This window comes from Chiloscyllium punctatum, chromosome 26 (genome assembly GCF_047496795.1).
Source record: "Chiloscyllium punctatum isolate Juve2018m chromosome 26, sChiPun1.3, whole genome shotgun sequence".
Lineage (NCBI taxonomy): Eukaryota > Metazoa > Chordata > Chondrichthyes > Orectolobiformes > Hemiscylliidae > Chiloscyllium > Chiloscyllium punctatum.
In genome coordinates, this window is record NC_092764.1 from 33,213,723 (window position 1) to 33,230,444 (window position 16,722).

The window sequence follows — 16,722 nt, forward strand, 5'->3', positions numbered from 1 at the left end:
CCCCCTCAACTCCAGAAGTAACCTAATGAACCTCCTCTGCATCCCCTCTAGTATATCCTTTCTCAAGTAAGGAGACCAAAACTGCACACCGTCCTTCAGGTGTGGCCTCACCAATACCCTATACAGCTGCAATATAACCTCTCTGCTTTTAAACTCAATCCCTATAGCAATGAAGGACAAAATTCCATTTGCCTTCTTAATTAGCTGTTGCACCTGCAGACAAACCTTCTGTTAATCATGCACAAGGACTCCCAGGTCCCTCTGCACAGCAGTGTGCTGCAATTTCTTACTATTCAAGTAATGGTCCTGTTATTCATACCAAAATGGACGACTTCACATTTATTAGCATTGTACTCCATTTGCCTACTCACATAAACTATCTCTGTCCCTTTGCAAAGTTTCACAGTCCTCTGCACACATTGCTGTACCACTCAGCTTAGTGTCATCCGCAAGCTTCGACACACTACACATGGTCCCCAACTCCAAATCGTCTACGTAAGTTGATAATAATTGCGGTCCCAACACTGATCCCTGAGGCACATCACTAGTCACTGATTGCCAGCCAGAAAAGCACTCATTTATCCCCACTCTTTGCTTCCTATTGGTTAACCAATCCTGTAACCATGCTAATACATTGCCCATAATGCCATATATCTTTATCTTATGCAACAGTCTTTTGTGCAGCACGTTGTCGAATGCCTGTTGGCAATCTAGATACACCACGTCTATTGGGTCCCTGCTATCCACTGTGTTTGTAATGTCTTTATAGAATTCTAGTAGATTAGGTAAGTATGATCTACCTTTCCTGAAACCATGCTGCATGTACCCAACGGGGCAATTTCAATCAAGATGCCTTGCTATTTCTTCCTTGATAATAAACTCAAGTATTTTCCCCAATACAGAAATTAAGCTAACTGGTCTATAACTCCCCATCTTTTGTTTACCTCCTTTTTTAAACCTTGGCATCACACTTGCTGTTTTCCAATCTGCTCGAACTGCCCCAGAGTCTAGCGAATTTTAGAAAATTACCACAAGTGTATTTGTTATTTCTTCCGTCATCTCTTTTAGCACACTGGGATGCATTCCATCAGAGCCAGGAAACTTGTCTATCCTTAGCTCCATTAGCTTGCCCAACACTACCTCTTCTGTGATAATGATTGTTTTCAGGTCCTCACCTACCTTCGTCTCTTTGTCAATTACTGGCATGTTATTAGTGTCCTCTACTGTGAAGACCGACACAAAATGCCTCAACCATTTCCTCATATCCCATTTCTCAATCCCCCTTCTCATCGTTGAAAGAGCCAATGTTTACTTTAGTCACTCTTTTTTGTTTTATATATTTATAGAATCTTTGGTAGCTGTCTTTAATTTAATTAGTGTAATTAATACAATTAGTGACATGGGTGACTGTTGTTGGTTGTTTTTTGTAAAAACAATCCTCCTGATTTTACGAAGATTCTGGCCAGGATTTTCAGATCCCACCGAGAGAAGGGAGACTGGGTAAAAATAGTGAAAACTATTAGCAACATGCCAATTTCCTGTCCCCCTTGGGTATTCTGGCTCAACCATTTTAGTCTTGGCAATACTACTCATGTCCAGGAGGGCAGGAAGCCAATTTGACTCATGAGATTGTTAAAGTCACATTTGCCTGGGATTTTCTACATCAGTTTCTTAACACAAATGAATGTGTCAGGGAGAGGGGCCTTAAGGTGGGCACCCTGTGCTTCAGGCAATCTACAGGTGTCCTCACCCAAATGGGCATTGGTCGACAAAGGTTGCCCACAGAGGGATTGTAATACGTATCATTTAGACTGATGGCCAAGCTGCTTTCTCTGATTTATCATTGTATGTTTAATCCTCTCTGCTATTCAATACTATTGAAGTTGTGAGGCCTCTGACTCTGCAGCTGTAAAGGCTTGTCTATTGCCCTTACTTTGATTAGATTAGATTACTTACAGTGTGGAAACGGGCCCTTTGGCCCAACAAGTCCACACCGACCCACCGAAGCACAACCCACCCAGACCCATTCCCCCACATTTACCCCTGTACCTAACACTACGGGCAATTTAGCATAGCCAATTCCCCTAACCTGCACATTTTTTTGGATTGTGGGAGGAAACCAGAGCACCCAGAGGAAACCCACGCAGACACTGGGAGAATGTGCAAACTCCACACAGAGAGTCACCTGAGGCTTTCTTTCCCCCTCATGTACATAACTAACTTCCCCTTAAACATATCCATGGTACTCAACTCAATCATTCCATGTAGCAGTAAGTTACTCTTAAACTGTTCTAGTTTCACAAGTGACAATCTTTAACTTATTATCCTTAATTTTGGCACCTCTGACAAGCAGAACAGCTTCTCTGTCAGCACCCTATTGACCAATTAATAATTTTAAAGTGCTCTATCAGATCATATCTCAGCCTTCACTTTACAAGAGAAAAGTGCCGTTGGTCTAATTTTCCAAAACTAATACAGTAATTTCTCCATTCTGATGTATGATTAGATTACTCACAGTGTGGAAACAGGCCCTTCGGCCCAACAGGTCCACACTGACCCGCCGAAGCGTAACCCACCCAGACCCATTCCCCTACATTTACCCCTTCACTTAACACTATGGGCAATTTAGCATTTTTGGATTGTGGGAGGAACCCACGCAGACACGGGGAGAATGCGCAAAATCCACACAGAGAGTCGCCTGAGGCAGGAATTGAACCCGGGTCTCTGTGCCACCGTGCCGCCCACTTAGACAGAGAATGAAAAAGGCTCCAGGCCAATTAAAGGGTCATTCTAGTCAAAACTTGTTGTTTACCTCATGGGCAGGCTCAGGAGCTGGAAACAAGACCAGCTCCTTGGCCCTAACGTGAAAATTCAGCCCATCTTATTTTACCATCCTTCATGTTGCCAAAACATTGGAGTGTCGTGTTCATTTTTGATGAAGTGACTGGTTAATCATGTGACGAGCATGAGCTAATCGTCCCTGGGCCTATCAAGTTGGTACTGGTAACAAGGTTGATGCGTTCATGCCCTGGGATAAATTTTGATTCTGATTTTATATGAAACTTGACTGGCTGGACATGTACAAAGTTCTGCCTGTAAATGGCTGAGTAGAATACATCAAAAGTCATACATTGGACTGGGTTTAGCATGCTAGAAGTTCCTCAACTTCCCTGACAACAAGGTTTCAATTTGGCCAGCACAGTGTGGAGGCAACATGGTGGCTCAGTGGTTCGCACTGCTGCCTTGCAATGCCAGGGACCTGGATTCAATTCCACCCTTAGGCAACTATCTGTGTAGAGTTTGCACATTCTCCCTGTGTCTGTATGAGTTTCCTCTGGGTGTTCTGATTTCTTCCCTTAGTGCAGGCCAGATGGATTGGCTGTGCTAAATTACCCGTGGTGTCCAAGGATGTGTGAGCTAGATGGAATAGCCATGGGAAATGCAGAGTTAAAGGATAGTGTAGGCAAATGGGTCTGGGTGGGATGGTCTTCGAAAGGTCAGTGTGGACTTGGTGAGCTGAATGACCTTCTTCCTCACATTCTATCTGTGGTCTCAGCATTGCCAGATGTGGGTGGCACGGTGGCACAGTGGTTAGCACTGCTGCCTCACAGCGCCAGAGACCCGGGTTCAATTCCCGCCTCAGGTGACTCTCTGTGTGGAGTTTGCACATTCTCCCCGTGTCTGCGTGGGTTTCCTCCGGGTGCTTCGGTTTCCTCCCACACTCCAAAGATGTGCAGGTCAGGTGAATTGACCATGCTAAATTGCCCGTAGTGTTAGGTAAGGGGTAGATGTAAGGGTATGGGTGGGTTGCGCTTCGGCGGGACGGTGTGGACTTGTTGGGCCGAAGGGCCTGTTTCCACATTGTAAGTAATCTAATCTAATCTAATCTAATTTCAGAGGTGGCTACCATTGGGACTACAGCCAATCCCTCAAGAAGAGAAGGAAACTGGACAGAAGCTAACTCTGAGATACTGATAGTGCTTGCTGCTAGGACCCAGCAATTGTGGGTGAGGGAGGTGGGAGCTGAGAGTTGGAGGTGGCTTAAGGAGGGATGTATGACTTTGGGAGGGGGGGGGGGGGTGCGGGAGTTGAATGCTCCTGATAGACGTAGGGGATCCCCAAAAGGAAGTCCTTTCCATCACTGGTCCTTCTTGGAAAAGCTGCCAAGGTATTCATTTGGCTTAGGTTTTCCATTGCCATCGATGAAATGGGATGTGGCATTTGAGAGTTTCTATGATTCCAAGGGTGAATGGGCTTCCTAATAATTCCCTATCATATAGTCTGAGATGGACAGAGATGAATGAGAAGCCAGCAGACAGGTTCCATGCTACATTTTAAGGGCCCCCTCACCTATACCAGTGGAGGGCTGTAAAACCCAGCCCTGTACTGGGTCTAAGTGAAACAAAATGTTAGTATAGGTACACCTGGTCTCCACCATTCTTCTGGTTTTTGCATTGCCTTGAGAGGGCTGATGCTGTGAATAGACATTTTCTTTCCTGTGACATGGTCCTTTGCTGGTCAAGCCAGCATTTATTTCCTATCCTTGATTACACTCCGTGAAATTAAATGGCAACCACATTCCTGGTTGGAGTCACATGTGGGCCAGACCTGGTAGGAATGACAATTTTTTTTCCCTCAGGATACCACTGAACTTGATAGGTTTTAATGATAAGGGGGCACAGGTTCAAGGTTTAAGGGAGATGTGTGAGAGATGTTTTTCACACAGAGAGTGGAAGGAGACTGGAATGCACTGCTGGAAGAGGTGTGGAAGTAGGCATGTTGACAACATTTAGTGGCACTTGGATGGTTACATGAATAGGGAGGGAATAGAGGGATATGGACCAAATAAGGGCAAAAGGTTTGTTTTTTAGTTTAATTAGGGAATGATGATCAGCACACATGTGGAGGGTCGAAAGGCCAGTTCCTGTGCTGTACTTCTCTTTTGTTCTTTTGCTGTTATTTTTGACAATCAAGGTTCACCATTGGACTAGTTTTATTAATTCTAGATATTTATTAGTTTCAAATTTCGTCCTGTGCCAAGGTGGGATTCAAACCCAGAATATTAGCCTGGGTTTCTGGTTTGCTAGTTGCTACCACCTCCTTTACTGTGTCAAAGCTTGGCTGCTCAATTTCTGCTTTGATTAACTTGATGGAACACAGATTGGAGAAGTGTGATGGTCAGGGTAGGACAGCCTGGAATGCCCTGCCTCACCCATGAGTAAGTTGGACTTTTTTCTAACATGGAACAGTTGGGGTATCAAGAAAGCACCTCAAATGACCCATTGGGCTCAGTATTAATGAGGAACTTTATACTTAGCCATAAATTCCGATGCCTTTTGTGTGTGGAGGTCACTGGAAAGTACAATGCCACTATAAAAATATAAAACCAATTATCGTGCTTGGCTTATTATACTGTAAGGTCAATGTGGTTTCAACCAACTCAGACTAAACAAATTCAAACTGTGTCAATGATTAATAGTTTTCAAAACCATTACCACTGGAAATTCTCTAAACTCTTGTGGCTCTGTCATCATGAACTAATTTCTCTCACGGAACTAAGTGTGGGCTTTTAAGCACAGTGATCCCAGTACCTGCACATTCAAAAACAATTCTTCCATTTCACATCTTCTGTGGGTGATAAGACCCTCATCAAAGATCACTGGGCATTTCTTATTGTCTTTTTCATTTATAATTCTGAAAAGTGGGTTAAATAAAACCATACAAAATGTACATTAATCAAGAATACAACACCTTCAGCCAGATTTCAAATATGGTCAGTTTTTCCAGTACTCGGCCAACTCCACCTCATAATAAAAGCAGTAAAAAGAAAGTGACCTTTCTTATAGGTTGCTGAGAAGTTTTGAAATTTTCACTGAATTCAATGCTGCTATGTATTAGCCACTAATTTTAATTCTAAGCACCACACATAGAAAGCAGACATCAAATTTCTGGAATTTTTATTAAATTTTGAAGTCCTTCCTTCTTTCTTCATTCTGCAGGTGGTTTGTCCCTATAATATGTCTATTGTCTTGCTGTGCTATACCCAGGTACTTTTGCCACTAATAATGTGATGAATCAAATGTCTCGCAGCAGAACATGTCTGTCAGATTTGTGTCAGTGAAACAACAGCAGTTACGCATAAACATATTAGAATTGTCCATCTTTGCTATCCTTTGTGCTAACACTTCCAGATTAGCACCATATGGAACCAGAAATGTCGTCTTAATTTATTTAAATCAACTAAGGTTTCATTGGAGTCTTTAATGTTTCCAAGAAATTTGTATTTATATTCCTAATTTTTTGCTTTCCTAATTTTCTTAACATCTTGGAATTTCTAGCTCTTTATTTTCTCTCTGTAGTAACTTTAGGTTAGCCTCAAAAGACTGCTTTGATCAACTGTACATCAGTTTACACTCCTTTCTTGTATATAAACTAATTTGCAGGCAGTACCTGTTAGTTTTCTCTTTCTGAAAATACTTAGCTCATCAATACTGCCAATCTATACTCATATTACCTGGAATTTTCTGAAAATTGGTTCTGATAAACGAACAAAACTGTAATATGAACCTATCTTCTTCCTTTAAGTGCAATATAAAATAAATTCTAGAAAACATTTGAAATTTATTAGAAATTCCAGAAATTTGATATCGAGGTTTATCTGTGTAATAAATTTGAACTGAAACCTGAAAATGTATGAGTAAATATATGAGTGCAGGAATAGGACCTTTTAAATGAGATCTTGCTTTAACAGTAAGTATCTCGCAATTGACCTTATCATGGACTCATTTCTGACACCTTGACCTTTTAATCTTACAAGGATAGATTAGATTATTCATAGTTTCATCCTGGCACCAAACTAATGCAGACAGTTGTAGAGACCTGCAAAACATTTCTGGTCACATCAGTACCTTTTTCGTAATTGTAAGCTATGTGCTGGATCCAACTATTTCACAAGACTTGTAAACAATCAAAACATCCCAAGTAAGACAGAGCTACGTAAAGCTGTCTATTTATGAAATCCTGCCAGTGAATATGAATACCATTTCATGAATCAATGATTTTGTGACTTGCTTGTAGTTAAAGAACTTTAAAATCTAATCAAACTGTTTTCTCCTCTGTTGGAGAAAAAGACTTGCAAGTGAGAATCACAACATCATTCAAATAATAAACACTGTTTTCCTGAAATCTGATGTTAGAGTTTAATCAGGGATAACTGATGGTGAATTTAATGATGGTCACTACATCTCAGATGAGGTTGAGAAATCAGGGTCTTCATGGTGACCTTGGCTGGTACGGGAATTGAGCCTGCGCGGTCAGCGTTGATCTGCTTTGCAAACCAGCTGTCCAGCCAACTGAGCTTACTATCCCTGTTTTAGTTTTTTTATTAGAAATGGTTAGATATGTAACAAGTTATAAAGAAGTACAGTGGTGAGGACAGGGAGGATGCAAATAAAGAAAGAAGTGGAAGATCTCTGATAAGATTCTAAGCAGGTGTAACTTAATAGCAGATGGGTGATGATGCAAAAGGAGATGGCGATGCAATAAGTAAAGAAATAGGAGATGGACCTGTTTGGAAATGGCAACAGCAAAAGTCTTACCAGCAGCTGCTGCTGCCTAAATGCCTAAATTGTTGAGAGCCTCATCAAGAGACAGGGTGTGTGCCTCATACTTCCATAGAGGGGTTAAGCAGCAGGATTCCTCTCCATTTCCAAAGACCTCAGCAATAGTGTTACTACATGAGAAACAACTGGAAATTCTCAGCCAGTTACACGGGGGGGGGGGGGTTGCTGACAAATATAGAAGTGGCTACAATGAGTTAAAGTTGAGATTTAAATTATCATGGGGATAAGCTTCCTTTGTCTTTGGTGATGCCAGAGCAGAACTCTGGTTGTTCCAGCAGGACTACACTCTTGAGGTCAGACCACTGCATCTGTAGAGACTGATCATCTTTCATCAATTCTGACACAAGATCATGGACCTGAAACATTGGGTGTAAGCTTTTCCTTGTTGAATCCTGAGCATCAGGAGAGATCATTTCTGGGTGTAGCTGTTAGGGTGGCCTAGTTTGTGAGATCTCTCAGCAATCACCGTTATTTCTGGGAGTACCATCTCATTAATAGTAGGGTCTGGGTTGCTGAAGCTGTTTCTTCAATGCAGCTCTGACTAATAGCAGCTGTCACTCTGGGAAATGTTATCTTGGGGTAAGAATCTGAATTAAATTAAATGGTAGCTACAGCTGCCAGGCTGTACTTTTGGATTCCTCCTGATCTCACCTCGAAGTCTGTCCCCTCAGGTTTGGTAGGATTCCATCAATTTCCACGGTTCATAGATAAACTGGCTAAATATTTCTGCCACTTTTGGGTAATATTGCAGATCTCTTGAATTAAGGATTTTGCTTTTATTATAGTTATATCTGAACTATTTTACACATTATTGTAGAATCTAAAGTATAAATGCTTGGAAATCATTCTAACAAAGCCTAAAAATAATTATTTCTTTTTAAATCTAATCACAACTGTTGTTTAGCTTCTCCTTAAAACAAGTTCGACAACTCCAACTGGAATGTTATCAATGAATTTGCCCAGGTGTCCCATGATATCAAAATAGTCAAATCACTATGAATGCAAGCCAGTACCAATGCAAAACAATCCCAACTTTATTAGGAAAAAAGTTATCATAACCTTTAACATTAAACATACTATCTTTAATCCTATTTCGCCTGTTAAGCTTATAATACTTCCTGAGTATCTTGTAGATTTACGCAATCAACTTCTCCCTGAGTCTGTGAAGTTACTTTCTTACCATCTTTCTCTCTCTCTCTCTCTCTCTCTCTGGATCATCAGCTTCTACAGCCTCGTGCTATGCTGCCCTCCTTAAAAGGCATCCAAAAGATTCAAAAAATTCAAGAGTGTTCAAGAGATCAGTCAGCAGATGAACCCTGTTTTCATACCTTTTTAGATGGTTTTCTAGAACTTTATATAGTTCTGACCAATTAGGGAGACACACTTAACAGTTTGAAACATTGCTGAATTTTGATTTAGTCCCTACCCTCCCCTTCACTGTTTTGATCACACAGCATTGCCCTTTGATGTGAAGGGCAGTGCTTGTCACTGGCCACTCGAGTGTTCTCCTATCTTCCTGGTGGTGGAAATTGAATAAAGATTCGTGCACCTTGTATCTTTCACCTGTGTCTCTCACCTGCACACGCACACCATGGGTGCTGGGGAAAAAAAAACAGGAGTGTATAAGCACTAACTGTGGTAGTGTGGGGGTTAAAGAAAAAAAACAGGAGATTGCATTGCAAAAAAAAAGAAAAAAGTGACCCAGGGATAAGGGCAAAAAAATAAATAAATAGGAGATTCTCACAACATTGCCCTTTGATGTGAAGGGCAGTGCTTGTCACTGGCCACTCGGGTAAAGAAAAAGAAAAAAAAGAAGAAAAGAAAAAAAAATGAAACATTGTTGATCATTTGGATGATGTATAACTGTGAGTCTTTCTGTGTAGCAGGACCCGGTGCCTTTCTGGCTGGGCCCTCCTGTGTTTGGTGGATAAATTGTTGGGGTTATGTCTGTCCAGAATAACTTGATTTTTACATTATTCAAATGTTATTAGCATCTGGCTGCTTTGTTTGCACTGTCTGGTGTGTGGTTTTGTGATTTCAGCATTTTACTTGGCCAATGTACCCAGCATCCCTTGCTGTTTGGCCAAGTTAGTAATCTACCTATGTTTTAGTGGTCTGAAGGCTGCTACACAAGGTAGAAAACTGATTTGTTGCAGAAAAAGAAATTGCGAAACAAATTCAGAGGGTCTGGCAGCATTTGTGGAGACCTCCACCTACTGACCCTTTGAGCACGACCTCACCTCCCATCACCAAACCATCATCTCCAAAACCATGCACAACCTCATCACCTCAGGGGATTGCCCATCCACAGCCTCCAACCTTATAGTCTGGAACCCCGCACTGCCCAGTTCTAACTCTTACTCAAAGTTCACAAACCCGACTGCCCTGCTCGACCCATCGTCTCCGCCGAACTTATCTCCACATACCTGGACACTGTCCTGTTTCCCCTTGGTCCAGGATCTCCACACATACATTCAGGACACCACCAAGCCCTCCACCTCCTCCATGACTTTCAGTTCCCTGGCCCCCAACATCTCATCTTCACTATGGATATCCAGTCCCTGTACACATCCATTTGCCAAGACAAAGGCCTTCAAGCCCTCCGTTTCTTCCTCTCCTGCTGACCCAACTAGTACCCTTCCACTGACATTCTCATTCGATTGGCTGAACTGGTCCTCACCCGCATCAACTTCTCCTTCGAATTTTCCCACTTTATCTAGATGAAAGGAGTAGCTATGGGCACCCGCATGGGCCCCAGCTATGCCTGCCTCTTCGTCTGGCACATGGAACAGTCCATCTTCCACAGCTACACTGGCACCATTCCCCACCTTTTCCTTTGCTACATTGATGACTGTATTGGCTCCCGCGAGGAGGTTGAACAGTTTATCAACTTCACGAATGCATTCCACCCTGACCTCAAGTTCACCTGGACCATCTCGGACACCTCACTCCACATCCTGGACCTCTCCATCTCCATCTCTGGGGACTGACTCAATATGGATATCTACTTCAAGCCCACTGACTCCCACAGCTACCTGGACTACACCTCCTCCCACTCCCCCTCCTGTAAAAACATTATCCCTTACTCCCAATTCCTCCACCTCCACCACATCTGCTCCCAGGAGGACCTATTTCATTCCAAAACATCCCAGATGGCCTCTGTCATGGAGAAAATGTAGAGAATCACCAGGAGACGCAGAGAGTTCTTCAAAATGTAGGGGTCTTTTATTTGCAAACAAAAAATCGTGACACTAAGAAAGCAGATTCTCAAATGCTCTGAACCTCAGGGTCCGTGTTTTTTTTTATCATGTTTCTGTTAGCTTATCAGCATATCCAACTATATTAATCAAAGTACCTCACTCTAGCTACACAATAAACAAGTGATGTTAGTTCCCATTATCTCTTTAGTTGTACATTCTACTTAATGATATTCTAATGTCACGGCTAGATATTTAGTACTAACATTTGCAACAATGGTCTTTCATCCCAGACCATAATTAGTATTTTCCTAATGTCATGATTAGATATTTATTATCATCTCTGCTACAGTAATCTTCCATTCCAGATTAAACTGTCATGATTAGATATTTAGATCAGAGTGGTGCTGGAAAAGCACAGCAGGTCAGGCAGCATCCGAGGAGCAGGAAAATCAATGATTAGATATTTAGCTATTCCATCTATTACAATAGTCTCCTGTCTCAAGCTGACTCTATTAACTATTAATTAGATACTTAATTGTCATGTCCAAAATATTTATGGTCCCAATCTTGTCATAATGACACTTAACAGGGAAACTACCTCTAACTGTTATCTCATCTCGCCATAGTGACCTTTCAGCCTTAACCTTACTCTGCTAATTGGTGTAAGAGCATTCCACTATTCTTATCCCATCTTGCCTTCCACAGATCACAGATTGGCAGTGGTCTTCATGCTTTAACCCTTCCCATGCTTTCATGCTCTTTATTTTCCATAATTCCCCCATTTGAGACCTACTGGTCTCACCTAGAGAAAGAAGACAATAAGCTCAGCCCCTCTTATACCCACTACAAACAATGCAGGTCCCAACATGGACTAAATAATTTTTGGAGTCGGAGACTTAAAGGGTTCTTCCTCCATTCCTGTGGTCCCTTGGGCCAAAAATCTGTCCTCCAATAACCAGAACAGGAAAAAAGATCCAAGATCCTTCACAATCTAGGACCCTTGTGTTATTCAGAAGTATCATTGACGTCCCCAAGTGGACATACTCCTTGCACCGTGGTGGTTGTCAGATCATAATAGTAGAGCAGTGGGGTTCCATCAGAGGAGTAAGCACTTCCTGGTGTAGTTGCCGTATAGTGACGCAAACTAAAAAGGACTTAATAAAAGGTAAAGCACAACAAAAGATGAAGGCGACAACCATTAAAACCACACCTGCAATAAGACCAATCTTGACAAATCATGCTCCCCAAGACCCTAATATACTTTTCAATCAATCAAAAGCCTGATGACCAAACCCCGCATTGTCTTTTAGCTCCCATCTTAGATTCTTTAGTTTTTCCATTGCTTTAGTAAAAGATCCCCCAGGGCTAGTGTTGTTCGGTATAAAGGTACAGCAATGCTCCCCAAACATCACACAAACCCTACCTTTTTCTGCCAGTATCCAATCTAAGGCCTGTCTATTTTGCCATATCATTTTGGAAGAAGCATCCAATTGTTCTCCCAAGGCCACCAGGGCATTGTCAGTATAATTGGTAAATCTCTGTTCATTGTAATAAATGTAATTAATCCATTCAGCATTCTTGCTAACCCCTATCACTGGGATGAGAGCCTCCCAGCCTGAGTGACCCTGGCATTACCAGTCCACGTCTGCCAAGTTAATGTCTCCAAGTCTGAATATGCAGGTCTGGCATCAGAGAGGGGGGGTATCGGTGTGTCCCCCATGTCTCCCCCATCCCTGCTGCCAGGAGAACTATGGTCCACATCTCTATCACTATCATTTCTGAAATGATCGGTATCCCCAAGAACTACACCTGTACCTTGTTCGGAACCCTGCTGAGGGGTACTAGCTTCCTGTGTGTCCTGCCCATGTCCAAGTTCCACAGCCTCAACTCCACCTACCTCAGTGTTAGAGTTAGTTTGTGCCAGTGGGAGAGCTTTTGTACAATGATTAAGGTGGTACCATATGTGTCATCCTTCCACTTGGATGGCGGTAGGTGATGCTTTAGTCACTACGAAAGGTCCCTCTCTCCTCGGCTCATTCCAGCATCTTTGAAAAACCCATACGTACACCCGATCCCCAGACTTAATAGGTCCTTCCTCGTTGACAGGTGTCTGTACCCTTTGTGTTTCCTGCAGGTGGATAGTCTCATGTATCATAGTTAGCTACTGCATATATTGCTTAAGTTCTAAGCTTAACTGCTCCAAGCCTTATGTATGGGCCTGTCCACCTGGGCACTGGCATAGTTCTACCTGTGAGCATCTCATGTGGTGTTAGATTGGTCATGCGGTTAGTCTGCATGCGATAATTCATTAGCGCCAGCAGAAGTGCATCAACCCAATTAAGGTTGGTGCTTGCACAGATCTTGTTTAGTTTGGCTTTCAATGTCCCATTAATCCTTTCCATCACACTGTGTGACTGGGGATGATATATGCACCCAAACCTCTGTTTGATTCTCAAAAACTGCAGCACCAACTTTACTTTCTAAATGAAGGCAGACCCATTGTCTGAACTAATTTCCGACGGTATACCAAACCTTAGGATAATGTCATTTGTCAGAAATTTCACTGCTGTCTCAGCTCCTGGTTTCAACCTTATTTCCACTGGGCCAGCTGATTTCATTCTCCTCACATCTGTATCATGCTGTGACCACAAAGTGGCTGGTAATGTATTCAATTCATTATCTTCCTTCACTGTTACTGGCATGCTCCGCTGGGGTGTTACTTTGACTTCCTTCAGATTCCCTGTCAAGTTGCAGCATGCTAGGATTTTAATATAGCTGCCATCCACGGATTCCCAAACCCCTGTCGTGAGCATATGCCATTCCCTGACTGTTTCTACATGCCTGGTCATAGGTCCTAAGTCTTTAGATCGATATCCCTTATTTACCAGGAGGGTTACATGTGGTGCGACGCCTGATACACTATACCACTTTTCCAGGAACACATTTCTCTCTATTTGCAGGATCACTCCCTGCTCCCCTAATGCTATTGCTTCAATTCTCAAATGTTGTGGAGCAGTGACTTCCTGCTACCACTGGCTCTCTAACACCTCATCCTGAGACTCATCGAATATCACTGTACAGTGCAGCTCAGACTTAGGTGGTCTTGCTTTAGTCAACATCGTCAACACTTCTGCTTCCCACATCCCCCAAATGTCTTGAATATCACTTGCTATATCCCCTATCCAATAAACATTAACATCTTTAATTTCTTGCATCACTAAATGTGTATTAGCCTTTTCTATGACCAAGCCCTGCTGTGTGCACTCCAATCTTACCTCTAACTGTAGTAAAGCATCCCTACCTAACAAGTTAATTGGCATCTCTTTAGACACTAATATTGGCAGAACTATCTCCCTATCTTCCATTTGTAATCTTACTGGAGCTGTAAATCAAGTTAACTGTGATTTCCCTGAGAACCCTACAGTCTTAACAAATTTACTTGACATGGGAAGGTGAGAGGCATACTGCGGCTGTACACAAATGTATGTAGCTCCAGTATCTATCATCACCAGTGTCTGCTGCCCTTCTATATTAACGTGTATTTCTTGTTCTTGATTAGCCTCCCATGCTAATACAGGATAGTGCCCCTTCCCACCCAGGTTCTCAGGGCATCCCTAGCACATCCCATACGGGTTAATAGGTCTTGCTGGGCCTGTAAGCATCTCAGAAGTGGCCACTGGGGACTCTCACCGTCTAGGCCCACTGTGGGCAGAGAGGGCTCGGTTCAATAAGGACAATTCCCCCTAAAGTGGCCAGGTTGATGGCATTCCCAGCACATCATTTCTGGCCCTCCTTGAGCCCTGATTATTTATCATGTACCCGAGTCCCCACTTCCTATGTCCCTGTCCTTGGGGTCTCCAGTTCTGTTTAGGCTGTTGTTTAAATCTGCCCTGCCCTGGATACATCACCTACAGGAAAGCTTCATTAAAACCTCCATTGTTGGCATGGGACTTTCTGGCCCATGTCTGGCTACCTGATAGGAACCCCCGCCCCTGCCTTGCACCGGCACTTGTTCCACGCCAGTGTTGGTTATTGTGTCAGTTCTGATTGGCAACACCTTTTTAGCCTTCTCTTTTTCTTTCTTTGTAAGCTCTTTGAGCTGCATTTGCGCCAGCTTCCTTTTTACCTCCTCCTACTGTTCAGACAGTTTCTCTTTGTCTTTTCGAAACCTTTCAACTGCATGAGCTACATGATCTCTAGATTCCTGGTGGCTTGTTGATAATATCAGACCTATCACCACCTCCAGTCTTGACCTGACTTGGGAGGGTATTGCCTCAATGATGGAATTTCAGAACATTGCGGTCAGCAACTGATTAGTCCCTATGTTTTGCTCTGTTTCCAGCCTCTGCTTTTTTAACTGTTTCTCCAAGTGGGCAGCCAGGTTTTCATTTTCTCCCAGTGGATCCCTTCTCAAAGCCTGGGGGTCCATTTTGAGTGGATAACAGTCTCTTAAGGCCTGCCATCGATCAAACCTGACCCCATCAATCATTGGATTGTCTGCCGCATTTTCAAACAGGCTTGGACCATTATTTCCTTTAACTTCGGGAGCCCTACCAACCTCACCAGCAGTGCCTTCAAGTCCCCTATAGCCAGCAATTGCTCTGTGGTTTCATCTTCAAAAGCCCTGCTCCCGCTCCCTCATGTAAACTGGGCAGCGCATTCTTCGGCCCTTCCAGATCCTGAGTTCCCCAAGGAATGCATTGTGGGTCTCTCCCCTCTTCTATAAGCAGTGGTAGCATCCTTCCCTGTTGGCCCTTTTTCCCTTTACCTGCGCTACTTCTCAATAAATCCTCCTCAGGCTCTGAATCCAGTGCTATTTTTAATTCCTCCCATCCTTTAGCTACTAGGGCCTTTTTCTTTCCTTGTCTCTCATCATCCCTTTCTACTTGCTCTGCGTCACTTTCACTGCTTTTCTCTTGAGCCCTCCTTTCATATCGCCATGAGTTTTCCTCAATTGCTTTTTGTTCCCTTTGCCCATGCAGCACACCAATCTCATGTTTCAGCTTTTCTTGCTCTCCTTGTATGGCTTCTATTTGCTCCTGCCTTTCCCTTTTCTCTTCCTCTTCTTTCCCTCAGTTCATTTTTGTCTTCCGCACTTCCACCCCATTCTAACTGTCCCTCTATTTCTGCTGCCCTTTATTACTGGACACTGCTTCAATGCCTCTTCATTCGAGTAGGGAGGAGGTCTATTCAACTCCTCCACATCTGGGTATCGAGGGAGGTCTGATTCCTGTTTTTCTGTTTCCCGTAACTGCTCAGCTTGTTCTTTTGCAGCTTTCCTAGTCACCACAGGTGCCTGACAAGCTAACTTCAGTTCCTCACCCTCTTTCCTGAAAAGTTTCAATATTTCCATCTCCTCATCCCTCTTTTGGTTTCTATTTTTAGATTTATCTTTTGGCTTATAGTTCTTAATTAGTCCTTCCATCTCATTGCACATATGCATATCAAAGGTACCTTCTTTTGGCCATTTAATCAATAAATCCTTAGTTTTTTTTCCCATTTCTCAGAAATTTTTACGTTATCATTTCTTGCCACTGGAAAGTTCTTACTTAGTATCTCAACTGTAGTCCCTTTATCCATCCTAACATATATTTCAGTCCAGCTAATGTATTATCGCTGCTCTCACAAATCACTTCCTCAAACCATTCAAGTGCTTTGTCAACAATATAAGCAATCCCTAAGTTTATAACTTGCAATTGGTAAGGGACAATCTATCAATTCCTGAATGTCCTCAATTGCAGCTAGTTAATACAAACTATTCTAATTCATTCAGCCTAAACCAATCTAGCACTGCACTTTCAAAATGCACCAATCACTAATGGCTTCTTGAAAAATGACTCTCTCAAACAAAAAACTATCTTAAATTCTTACAGTGCAAAATCAAATCAAAATACCCCTCG